At 42.1% G+C, this 13,507-nt stretch overlaps 1 long non-coding RNA gene across 1 annotated transcript; it reads right to left on the reverse strand.

Moving 5' to 3' along the window:
- Positions 1–3,620: 3,620 nt before the first annotated feature.
- On the reverse strand, positions 3,621–3,904 carry LOC117439773 (uncharacterized). Its single transcript, XR_004551190.1, has 2 exons — positions 3,843–3,904; positions 3,621–3,684 (listed from the first exon to the last, which is right to left on the reverse strand). It is a non-coding gene; the product is annotated as an uncharacterized lncRNA (long non-coding RNA).
- Between the last annotated feature and the right edge of the window lie 9,603 nt (positions 3,905–13,507).

Below are 13,507 nucleotides of genomic sequence, written 5' to 3' on the forward strand. Positions count from 1 at the left end.
TTGGTGACAAAGCGCAGCCCTGGCGGAGGCCAACCCTCACCGGAAATGGGTCCGACTTACTGCCGAGGACCCGGACACAGCTCTCGCATCTTCAGCAAACTATTGTTGTAAATGACTTTCAGCTGAGGGAATATAGTGATGAGACTCTTCACAAGGACCACCTTTTCAGTGTTGGATGGATAATTAAGGATTAAAATGAATGACAAGTGAGCTATTTATTTTTTATTTTTCAAAAAGAATACAAAAAGTTCTAGCATACAAATATTACAAATGCGTGATAATAAAGCAATTGGTTATAAAGAATGTCCTTTTGTATCAAGCAAATAATTTTTTACAACCAATATATCACTTAAATGCAACACTTATATATACACATATGGACCACTTTACCATTCAATCTCGTCCAACTGATTTTGCTGCCGTCTCTCCTCGGCTCTTGGTAGTTCAGGCATTTATCAATGCCGCTCGCGGGGGGTTAATCTGCGCGCGAGGGTCATTTTATGCGCGTGTAAAAGCACATTTTCAGCTCGTGAGTAGCTTGTTTTACGCGCTAGAATATTGACCCAAATCTGACTCCATAGAAACACACTGTACGGCTGTGGAGCACATCCATGAGCAACCTGATCTCACCAGAATGCGTGACTCCACCACGACTCCTTAACACCACAATGCGTGGTGGAGTCACGAACTTTGTTACATTTGCGTGTCGGCACCACGCAAACAACCCCAATGTAAAGTGAATGAGGCTCCTTTGTCGTGGTGCACACACGCATTTCTACAACGTGCATTGTGTGTAATGCAACTGTTATTTTTATTAAATTAGTTAGTTTTTAAGGAAGGCCAGAGCTTCAGCTGTGTCAAATAGATTGTTCCCTTCAGTTAACGTTATTTAAAAGATAATGATCATGTCCCCTGTATTGTATTACGAGCGTCCATTCCCATTGGATAACGGATAATTTTACACCCGGAAGTAAGTAGCCTATTCTCCTTACTGTCGATTGATTTTACAGTGATATCTGCACTACTCATCGACTAAAAAACACCAAATTGTCCTTGTTAATTACACAACATTGATTGGTTTGAATTGTGTACAATGCTTTTGTATTTTCCCCCTTCGATTCGGAGAAACAAATATATTTTCGGAGTTTTTGGACGGCAGAAGACACTACACTACCCAGAATCCTCAGCTATCGTTTGGAACTACACCATGTGCTTAGCTTGACAAACCCCGTGATCAGTCCTCAACCTCTGTGATTGGATGCGCGACGTTTACACAGAGCATCCAAAAGGACTTTGAAATGGAATGAAACCCATCTACGGCACACTATTCAAAACAGGAATCGAACGTGTCCTACCCCCCTCCCCCCCTTAGGTCACAGGCTCCTCCAACAGTGCTACGCAATAAAACAGATGCACAGAAAAAAATAGTGAAATAGTGCAATAAGAGTCTATATACAAGTGATTGGAATATGATATATTAGATAAATCATTTCTAAGTAGCAGCCAGATGAATGTTATTTCTAAATTCAGGTGTTTAATAGTCTTCTGGCCTGTGGGATGAAGCTATCTCTGTATCTGGTGGTTTTAGTCCGGATGCTGTGGTACCGCCTGCCAGACTGCAGCAGACAGAACCGTTTGTGGCTGGGGTGATGGTGGTCTTTTATAATCCTGAGGGCTTTCTTTAAGGTTAACCTGGTATTTTTAATCCACTACATTTATTTTAGTTACTTTACAGATTTGGATTAATGATGTGAAATATAAACAACCCTTAAATCAGACTTTAGTTACACCTGAATGAAATTCAGTGAAGGTGATTGTCAAGTGCCAACAATCAGGCGAGATATTTGATAGTTGGTGCTTGAGAAGACTAAATATTTATCTGCAGATCCGTTTAAAGCATATTCATTACTCGTTATTCTCTAATAGTTCATTAAAGACTGTATATAATTGCTATTTTGCACATCCCTTTCAAGATTTCAAGATTTTCTAAGGTTTATTGACATATCATATACACAACAGTGTAGTTATGCAATGAATGAACAACTTGGGTCACAGGTTCATCAACAGTGCATTACAAGACATCTATCAATGTGTGTACCTCCACCATTACACTGTCGTATTCTGCACATGTCTTTAAATAAAGCCTTATTAGTTAGCACATCCTCCTATCAGGCACTAAACTGTTTTACTCTAGATATCATTGGAGTATCTTCTTGATATTTTCTATTCTATATTTATATAATTGACCTTCTACTTTCCCACTATTTTGTATGTACTCTTAATATTTGAATGTTTTCATAAAATATAACACATTCAAAAGTGCGTTACAAAAATGAAAGACATTAAGAAAAAGGCATTTTAAACAGTCATTAAAAAGCAACACAATCTTCCTGCATTGCAATTACTCTAAACGTGTAATAACGTGCTTTAACCAGTAGGTGGTTTGGGTTAAAAGCATAGGTTAAAAGGCTGTCAAGTTTACAGTGTTAACAAAATAAAATATACTGCTGTTTCCGGTTTAGTTTACGACGAATATTATTTTGTTATTGTTTTGATATTTGTAACACAAAAGCGATGGAAAAAACCCATAGCAACCAAAAAAAGATGGTCTTAACATGACTCAGTCGTCTAGTAGTTAATAAAAAACAATAATATCAAAACAAAATATTACTACTAACTTTATTGTGAAATTAAAACAGAACGGTAAAAGAATAGTTTCCGGTGTATTCTGATGCCCGATCTCTGTAGATAAATAAAGAACTAAGACAGATGTGTAATAATTAATGCAGCCAAACCATTTATTACAATGCATTCATGTGATGACTATCAAAGAGTAAAGCAAGCACTGCTGAATAAAGTATGATTTTCTCTTTTACGAAACGTTTTTTTTTCATATGGAATGCAGTTGGAGGTCAACCAATCAAAGAACTTGAGGACTGATCACGGGGGTTCATGGTGTAGTCCCAAACGATAGCTGAGGATTCTGGGTAGTGTAGTGTTCTGCCGTCCAAAAACTCCGAAAAAATATTTGTTTCTCCGAATCGAAGGGGGAAAATACAAAAGCATTGCACACAATTCAAACCAATTTGGTGTTTTTTAGTCGATGAGTAGTGCAGATATCACTGTAAAATCAATCGACAGTAAGGAGAATAGGCTACTTACTTCCGGGTGTAAAATTCTCCGTTATCCAATGGGAATGGACGCTCGTAATACAAGACATGATCATTATCTTTTAAATAACGTTAACTAAAGGGAACAATCTATTTGACACAGCTGAAGCTCTGGCCTTCCTTAAAAACAAACTCATTTAATAAAATTAACAGTTGCATTACACACAATGCACGTTGTAGAAATGCGTGTGTGCACCACGACAAAGGAGCCTCATTCACTTTACATTGGGGTTGTTTGCTGGTGCCGACACGTAAATGTAACAAAGTTCGTGACTCCACCACGCAATGTGGTGTTAAGGAGTCGTGGTGGAGTCACGCATTCTGGTGAGATCAGGTTGTCCATGAGAGTTGAAGTAGTACATGATGGTCTCCATACCCATCCAAAGTCGCTGCAGAATGCCATTTCCTTACGACTTTACTTCTTCTGGGTGGGTCATCAGGATTACTTACCCTGGGACTGTCTTCGCAGTCTTCCCTCTCCAGTCGTCTTTTGGTTGATCTTCTGCCTTCGAATCTATCAGTGACAACAAGTGATATGGGAATTGTTAACAAACATAACTGGTTTATTGTTTAATTTGTTTTGTTTTCTTTGCCCTCATAAGACATACAAACAATACAATAAAAGATTCAAGATGACACATGCACACAATGTGTCACGGTAACAATACTTACGTCACGGGGAAGTTGTCAATGAGCAGCATGCACCACCATCTCCTGAAATGCTCCATGTCCAACTGTGCAAACAAAGATGCATATTAAAAAGAAAAGGGAACAAGGACTGATCAAAAGTGTATCTCTGTGGCCAACCTCACTGACATCAAAAGCTGACTCCATCACAAAGTAGAGGGCATACTGTTCAAGAGTAAAACAAACATTACACACTAATTGCAAAACTGTAAAGAAAAGATTGCTAAATTCATCAGATGAGCCACCATGAGCACAAACAGCCACAGCTGTTGGAGGCCCGTTGTCTTGGTATGCCCTATTTCATGAAGAAGGTGAGATTATACACACACACACACACACACACACACACACACACACACACACACACACACACACACACACACACACACACACACACACACACACACACACACACACACACACACACACACACACACACACACACACACACACACACACACACACACACACACACACACACACACACACACACACACACACACACAGTGTAGGAATCCAGGAATCAAACTCAATTAGTGTGCATCTTAATTACTAACTTGAATGTCGTTTGAATTCTCTCCAGGGTCCAGGTGACACAAGCAGAGCAACTTGGGGGGTAACACACAGCTGTTGAGACAAGGACATTCTAGAACATTGAAAACTGGAACATATAACTGGTTGAATATTGTCAAACTGGTGGAACCACCAACTTTTGAACACTGCAGAACTGCAGAACCACCATCAGTGGAATAATGCGAACAGGTTGGCCAAGAGCTTGATTTGAAGGAAACAAGCAGAAAAGAAAGCTTCTAAATGGGTGGGAACAGAACATTCCCCTTTGAAATGTCTTATGCTCAGTTTCAGTCCAATCTTTTGTTCAATAACATGTCAATGTATGCTTGAGGTCATCTCTTAAATGTAAAAGTGAACACTGAGCCATATACAAAAATAATACAAATATAAGAACAGAACCTTAAAACTGAACATAATTTCTGTTCTTAAAAACCTCAATGTTTCCGTTTGGCTTTCATCACGGAACGGAAGCCAGTGCCATTTAGGGAATCTAAATAAAAGATCTCCCTTTCTTGTGGCTTCATTATCTACAAAATAGTTACCACAGCAAATAGAACACACAATTACAACATGTGAGCTGAAATACTTATCTTAATTTTGAAATTACTGTAACAGTATAAGAAGATGTTATACTTTATTGATGAAATTAGTAATATTTTGTGTTTAGCTTGAAATACAGATAAGTAAATTCATATTGTCCAATGCCCTGGGCGCCACACAGGAACCAGAATCCACCGGAAATCGTCTGCTTTCTCCTTGTGAGAGATGGTCAAATGAATAGTTTACATTCAGTGAAATATAATAATGATGATACGCATAAGTACCGGGAGATGCTGTTCAGGATTCTGCAACATAGGTATAAACCAAGTGTGAACGACATAGCTGTTTGCCGAGAACACTTTGATGCCCTGTAAAACAGAAAAGATTCTAAACAGAAGGGGACACACAGGGTTGGGTTATCACGGAATACATGTAACGGCGTTACGTAATCAGGATACAAAAATCAAGTAGGCCTAACTGTATTCAGCTTGCGTTACATTTGAAAAACGAGTAATCTGATTACAGTTACTTTCGTAAACCTGAGGTGAATACATTTTGGATTGATTATTGGAATTATTGGTGGAAAGATTTCCTCACAACATTTAATATTCATTACTAAAGGTACAGCCGAATCATCACAGCGATGATCCAAAAAAGGAAGTGTTTGGAAAAAAAGGGGCGGGTCCGCTCAATGAAACGATGACAACAAAACATGGAGGGACACAAGTCTGCGTTTAAATCGCGCGTCTGTGTGTGTGTGTATAGGTGTGTGTGGTTAAAACACATCAGCCTGCGGTCGCTCTTTAGCCTTATGATTCTGAAGGTAAACACAGCGAAGGCGGTGCGTGAAAGGCACGGCACGCTCGTCTTCTCAGAGGCTGAGTTAACCCTCCCGCTGCCTCCTGGCGCTGCAGAGATGTCATGAAGTGAAGGAGGTGTTCCTTCTATAAAACAGCTGTGGGCAGCAGATACTGCGAGTGTCACGGACATGAATTCATTATGGAAGCCCATTTCCGCCACTTGAAAAAAATAAAATCCCCATGAAAAGTCATAATTATGAGATAAAAAAAATCGAAATTATGAGATAAAAAGTCATAATTATGAGATAAGAAAGTCGAAATAATGAGATAAAAAGTCATAATTATGAGATAAGAAAGTCGAAATAATGAGATAAAAAGTCATAATAATGAGATAAGAAAGTCGAAATAATGAGATAAAAAGTCATAATTATGAGATAAGAAGTGCGCATGCGCTGCAGTGGCGCTGTCTTTAAAGGTCCCTTCATCACCTTGCTGCTCTCCACCATGCAAACAGCATCTATCTAGTCCTAAATAAGGTAACTATTACAGGTGACTTTTGTAAATGTTAGATGTTACATAATAGCCTATATTGCAGCTAAACTACAACAATGCAGTTCATAGCTTTGACATTACCTGTTATGAACTATAATATATATGCCTATAGTTTTGTGGTAACGTTCACGCCACTAATGACAATAGTGTAGGCATACTGCTGCTGTGAGTTGCTCTAACTCTAACCCGTGAACGTTACCACAAAACTATAGGCATATATATTATATTCATAACAGGTAATGTCAAAGCTATGAACTGCATTGTTGTAGTGTAGCTGCAATATAGGCTATATTTAACATCTAACATTTACAAAAGTCACCTGTAATAGTTACCTTATTTAGGACTAGATGCTAGGGATGTGCATCTCCATCACTGAGGCCGATGCGATGCGCATCTCGATACGTTGCCACGATACGATACATTAACGATACATTTGAAACACCAGGTGATACGATACGATACGATTCACCCCTGTTGCGATACAGTTCGATACGATTTGATTCAATATTATGCGATACGATGCGATTCAACACAATGCAAAAATAATGATACTTCAATTTGGTACGACAGAGGATTTTTGTTTTATTCCTTATATGCAGCAAATCATACATTAACAAAAAAGTGCTTTACATATTTGGTACTGCACATCCCATCATGCCGTTTATTTTTGTAACTTTAAAAGCTCTCCAGAGTAGGCTACAGTACAATTGTATAACACCTCACAGTTAAACAATGTAAGGATGCATTGCTCATGATTAACAATGTGCAAATAACAGCTACCATAGTGCAATGCCCATACAGCTGCCAGCCTGATGTGCTTAACACTCATCCATTGGCTGACTCACCAGTGAGCAGAAAGCAGTGGGTTCTATAGGAACAATAAAGAATACAAATAACCTTTCACAAACAGGTATTTCATAACTGCTTACAGTAAGGAAGACATTTAAATTATTATTGACCGTCACAGGCTGTTGTAAACTAAACACCACTCTCTCTGACCGAACACCTCACTGAGTGATTTAACTCATATGTCTAACTTTCAGGTTTCTCTTTTCAGCCGCAGACCTCATGTCGCCTCTTTATGTGCGTCGCTAAGTTCCTCGTACTACGTGTGTACTTTAAAGCGGCTCGGCATCGTTTACAATTTGCGAGCGATTTTTCAAGTTGACTGTAGTATATAGTGCCGCGCACATATACCATCAGGACGTTACTGATGGGGTGCGGCTGCGGAGTGATACTGTGTGTATGCAAGCCCGCATCTAGGACGGATCTATGTATCATGGCTGTAGACCTGTTGAGTAATAAAGATACCTCATACAAAGGTCTACGGATACCTTATTACTCTCCATGACCTGCGGTCAGCTATATAGCATAAAAGGACTATTACACCGTCTTTCTTGAACAATCCGAAGTGTTGCCAAACGTTTGATTTGTAGGTATTTTTCGGTGCGCTGTGTTTCTCTTTCTCCTCAACTTCCGTGTGTGTTGATAACTGAGACTCTCGGCCTCGGGCGAAGCAAATATCCAAATCAAAGATCGTCTCTGCTGAGCGTTGACAGGATGAGGGGATTTTATATGAATGAATCGGTTTTTTACCGATGCAAAGACGCTACGCAATCGATGCATCGCGAGTTCAACCCGGTTCAACCCAAACTGTAGCCGATGTGCACTCTTTCAACCGGTGCACTCGCATCTTGAACGTTTATGCCGATGCGAATCGGTGAATCTTAACATCTCTACTAGATGCCGTTTGCATGGTGGAGAGCAGCAAGGTGATGAAGGGACCTTTGAAGACAGCGCCACTGCAGCGCATGCGCACTTCTTATCTCATAATTATGACTTTTTATCTCATTATTATGACTTTTTATCTCATAATTATGACTTTTTATCTCATTATTTCGACTTTCTTATCTCATTATTATGACTTTTTATCTCATTATTTCGACTTTTTTATCTCATAATTATGACTTTTTATCTCATTATTATGACTTTTTATCTCATAATTATGACTTTTTATCTCATTATTTCGACTTTCTTATCTCATTATTATGACTTTTTATCTCATTATTTCGTCTTTTTTATCTCATAATTATGACTTTTCATGGGGATTTTATTTTTTTCAAGTGGCGGAAATGGGCTTCCATAATTCATAGATCAAGGCAGACTGGTGCACACACTCTCCTGTTTTGCCGATCCGGTGCTTAAACTATAGCTTTACACCCCTGGCCGAAATGTCCTTAAAATGAAGTCCGAGTTCGACATTTTAATTCATGTCCTGCCGACACTGGCAGGACAGAAGGCGACACGCCCGTTCTAAGCCGTGTCCTTCACTCACTCCTCATATCTCAAGCTGCATCCCCAACAAGTGTATTATGTTGTTACATCGTTTCAGATGTGCTCTTGATAAGCCATTAAAACAGTAAAACACGTTCAGTTTCCTTTTGCTTTTTGTGTCTCCTGTTCACCAAAACATCCATCTGTGATGGAAAAATAAAGTAATCCAAAAGTAATCTAAAAGTAATCTGATTACATTACTTTTTTAAGACACGTAACTGTATTCGGAATACTTTCAGAGCCATGTATTCAGTAATCAGTAACTGATTACATTTACAAAGTAACCCTCCCGACCCTGGGGATACATTTATATTGGAAAGAAGAAGAACAAGTTTGAGAGTGGCGCTCGGGAAAGGAAATTGTTGAGGGAAAAGGAGTTTCGAGACAAGCAGCTATTACAACAAATGCAGAAGCTTATAGGTTATTTTAAACCTGTAGGCCGGGATGAGGACTGTAAGGTTTCAGCGTTAGAGTCTGTGAGCTTATTGTTTTGTGTTTATTCTGGTGGCCTTGCAGTTTATTTTGATGTTGACTCTGTCCTCTCGTTTCAGGGGTCATCACTTCCTGTGGTGGTGTGTCACTTGTCAGCTTGATAGTGATCTCCTGTTCTGAATTGTTTGCACCTGTGCCTCATTAACTGTGGTGTATATGTAGCCTTGTTTTCCTGTTGTCTTTTGTCGGCCATTAGAGGCTAGCGCGTTGGATGGACGCCTTTTATGTACAGTTACTCATCGCACGGAACCCATAGAAATTGTCATAGATCAGGAGCACCGTGAGCGTATTAGCTTTCATTTATTTAACTCAGCTCAACAGCCTCTCATTTTGGGTTACCCTTGGCTTGTTAAACATAACCCTCACATGGACTGGCTTACAGGAAAGGTTAAGGGGTGGGGGAGTGAGTGCTCTCGTTCATGTTTAGCCTCTCATACAGTTTCGAGTGGACCGCCCAGATCTGGGAACTGTAAACAGACGTCAGATAGGGACAGTATCATTTCTTCTAAACATTCTGACTTTCCTGACTTATCCAAAGTGCCAGAGTGTTACCTTGACATTAAGGAGGTGTTTAACAAGACACGAGCTACTTCCTTGCCTCCCCATAGACCGTATGATTGCCCCATAGACCTTCTCTCTGGCTCTACTATCCCCAAAGGACGGTTGTATTCTCTCTCTGGTCCTGAAAGGGAGGCCATGGAAGAGTATATCGGATCATCACTCAAAGCTGGCTTGATTCGGCCATCATCATCCCCAGCAGCAGCAGGTTTCTTTTTTGTAGGGAAAAAGGACGGTTCATTAAGGCCCTGTATTGATTACAGTCCACTTAATCAGATCACAGTTAAGAACAGATATCCCCTTCCACTCATCTCTACGGCATTCGATCTGTTACAGGGAGCCAAGATATTTAACAAGCTTGACTTAAGGAATGCATATCATCTTGTGCGCATCCGGGAGGGGGATGAGTGGAAAACGGGTTTCAATACACCTACGGGACATTATGAATATTTGGTAATGCCTTTTGGACTTTGCAATGCACCTGCTGTTTTCCAAGCCCTCATTAATGATGTGTTAAGAGATTTCCTGAATGTTTTCTGTTTTGTGTATCTCGATGATATTCTCATCTTTTCCCCAGATAAGAACACTCATGTTAACCATGTTCACCTTGTTCTTCAGAGACTCCTGGCTAACCATTTGTTTGTAAAGGCCGAGAAATGCGAGTTTCATGTGAACTCTGTGGCATTTTTGGGCTTTGTGATTTCCCCTGACAAAGTGGAAATGGACCCAGCTAAGGTCAGTGACGTGGCTAATTGGCCCACGCCAGACTCTAGAAAGAAAGTTCAGCAATTCCTGGGGTTTGGTAACTTTTACAGACGGTTCATACGCAATTTCAGTGCTATTGCCTCTCCTCTCCATGCCCTTACCTCTCCCCATGTTCAGTTTGTGTGGAATCCACAGGCAGAGAAATCTTTCCTGGAACTGAAGAGGAGGTTCACCACAGCTCCCATCCTGACGGTACCTGATCGCCACCGACAGTTTGTGGTGGAAGTGGACGCCTCCAACGACGGCGTTGGAGCTATACTGTCTCAGAGGTCAGCGGGGGACAACAAGCTTCATCCGTGTGCATATCTCTCCCGTAAGCTATCTTCTGCTGAGAGGAATTACGACGTGGGAAATCGGGAACTGTTGGCGGTGAAGATTGCTTTGGAGGAGTGGCGGCACTGGTTGGAGGGAGCGGAGCAGGATTTCCTGGTCTCGACGGAACATAAAAACCTGCAATACATCAGGAAGGTCAAACGTCTGAACTCTAGGCAGGCCAGATGGGCTTTGTTCGTTAACAGATATAGGTTCACTCTGTCATATCGACCTGGTTCGCAGAATGGAAAGCCTGATGCACTCTCCAGGATGTTTGATCCTGAGCCAGTCCCCAAGAGTCCAGATCCCATTCTGCGGCCAGACCGAGTGATAGGGAGGGTGACCTGGCCCATTGAAGCCAAGGTCAAACAGGCAAACGTTGGAAATCCTGTCCCAAGAGGGTGTCCTCAGAATCGCTTGTTTGTGCCGGAGCAACTTCGATCTTGGAACCATACGTCTGTACTTACCTGTCATCCTGGAAACAAAAGGACCCTGTTCATGGTGAGACACAGATTCTGGGGGCCGGGGATGTGGAAGGATGTTGCAGAATATGTGGCGGCATGTCCTGTGTGCGCCAGGAACAAAACTTCTCGGCAAAGTTGGATTTTGTGACGGGATTACCAACATCGGCAGGTAATACCACCATACTCACTGTGATTGATCGTTTTTCTAAAATGGCACACTTTGTCGCCATGCCCAAGTTACCTAATGCCAAAGAAACAGCAGAGGCCATGTTGTCCCATGTGTTCAGGATCCATGGTTTTCCCAGTGATGTCACCTAATCCAAGCCACTGTTAGTCTGACCTCTGGATACCACCCACAGTCGAATGGACAAGCGGAGAGGATGAATCAGGATTTGGAGACCTGTTTGAGATGTCTAGCGTCCGAGAAACCTACCACCTGGAGTAAGAATCTGATTTGGGTGGAGTATGCGCACAACACTTTACCCACATCAGCCACTGGTATCTCCCCGTTTCAATGTGTCCATGGGTACCAACCTCCTTTGTTTCCGGAGCTCGAGAAGTCCTTTTTTCTCCAAGCAGCGTTTCCAGACGACCGACTCTCCAGCGCCGCCTACTGCCCAGGAGGAACCCATGCAGTTGGGAAGAGCAAAGCTGACTCCTGAGGAGCGCCAGCGCCGCCTACGGGAGGGGAGGTGCATTTACTGCTCACAGAGGGGTCACTTTGTAGCCAGATGCCCAGTAAAAGACCACGCTCATCAGTAAGTAGGAGGGTCCTGGTGAGTCGAACTGTTTCTTTTTGTCCCTCTCGTACTCTCACCTCTACTTTGTCGCATGCTGCTCTAATTGACTCCGGAGCAGATGAGAGTTTCATTGATTGGAGATTAGCCAAGAGACTTGGACTTAATGTTGTTCCTCTGTTGAGGCCTCTTGTAGCAAAGGCTCTGGATGGACGTTTATTGTGCCGAGTCACTCACCGTACTCGGCCCCTTAAACTAATCATCGCTAACGGCCACACTGAATCCCTGAGTTTTCATCTTTTTAACTCTCCTTCACACCCTCTTATTTTGGGCTACCCATGGCTGGTAAAACACAATCCCCACATGGACTGGTCCACCGGGAGAGTTTTGGGTTGGCATAAGGATTGTTTGGCCACATGTTTCCCTTCTGCTCCTGCTCCAGAGAGAGCTCTGCCCTCCACCCATGTGACTGTTGCCCTGACTACTGCTGTCTCTACCCCTCTCCAAGCTGCAGCAGACTCTGATTTTCCGGATCTTAGCAGGGTGCCCGCCTGTTACCGGGACCTGAAGGAGGTTTTCAATAAGACTCGTGCTTCCACCCTGCCTCCCCATGGACCCTATGACTGCTCCATTGACTTGTTCCCTGGGACCTCTCCCTCTAAGGGACATCTCTACTCCCTGTCTGGCCCCGAAAGGGAAACAATGAAGAAATACATTGACTCCTCCCTTGCTGCCGGGATAATTCGGCCTTCCTCCTCTCCGGCTGGAGCAGGCTTCTTCTTCGTCGACAAGAAGGATAAGACTCTTCGTCCATGTGTCGACTACAGAGGGCTAAATGACATTACCATAAAGAACAGGTACCCCCTTCCTCTTATCTCTTCAGCATTTGAACTATTACAGGATGCAAAGATTTTTACTAAACTTGATCTTCGAAAAGCTTATCATTTGGTAAGGATAAGGGAGGGGGATGAATGGAAGACTGCTTTCAACACCCCTTGTGGCCATTAGGAATACCTCGTAATGCCATTTGGGTTAACCAATGCTCCAGCTGTTTTCCAGGCTCTGGTTAATGATGTTCTCCGTGACATGCTCAACCAGTTTGTTTTTGTCTACCTCGACGACATTCTCATCTTTTCTCCGGATGAGACGACCCACATCCAACATGTCCGCCAGGTGTTGCAGCGTCTCTTGGATAATCTACTCTTTGTGAAGGCAGAGAAGTGCGAGTTCCACGTCTCCACCGTCTCTTTCCTGGGATTTGTCATTTCGGAGAACAGCATTCAGATGGACCCAGCAAAGGTCAATGCAGTCACTGAGTGGCCTACACCTTCCAATCAGAAACTCATGCAACGATTTTTGGGCTTTGCACATTTCTACAGACGTTTCATCAGAAACTATAGTTCTGTGGCTGCCCCACTGCATGCTTTAACCTCCCCCAAGGTGAAGTTCCAATGGTCCCCCCTAGCAGAACAGGCTTTTCAGAGGCTTAAGAAGAGCTTCACTTCAGCCCCTATTCTCACGCT

This window comes from Pseudochaenichthys georgianus, chromosome 24, assembly GCF_902827115.2.
Source record: "Pseudochaenichthys georgianus chromosome 24, fPseGeo1.2, whole genome shotgun sequence".
Taxonomy (NCBI): Eukaryota; Metazoa; Chordata; class Actinopteri; order Perciformes; family Channichthyidae; genus Pseudochaenichthys; species Pseudochaenichthys georgianus.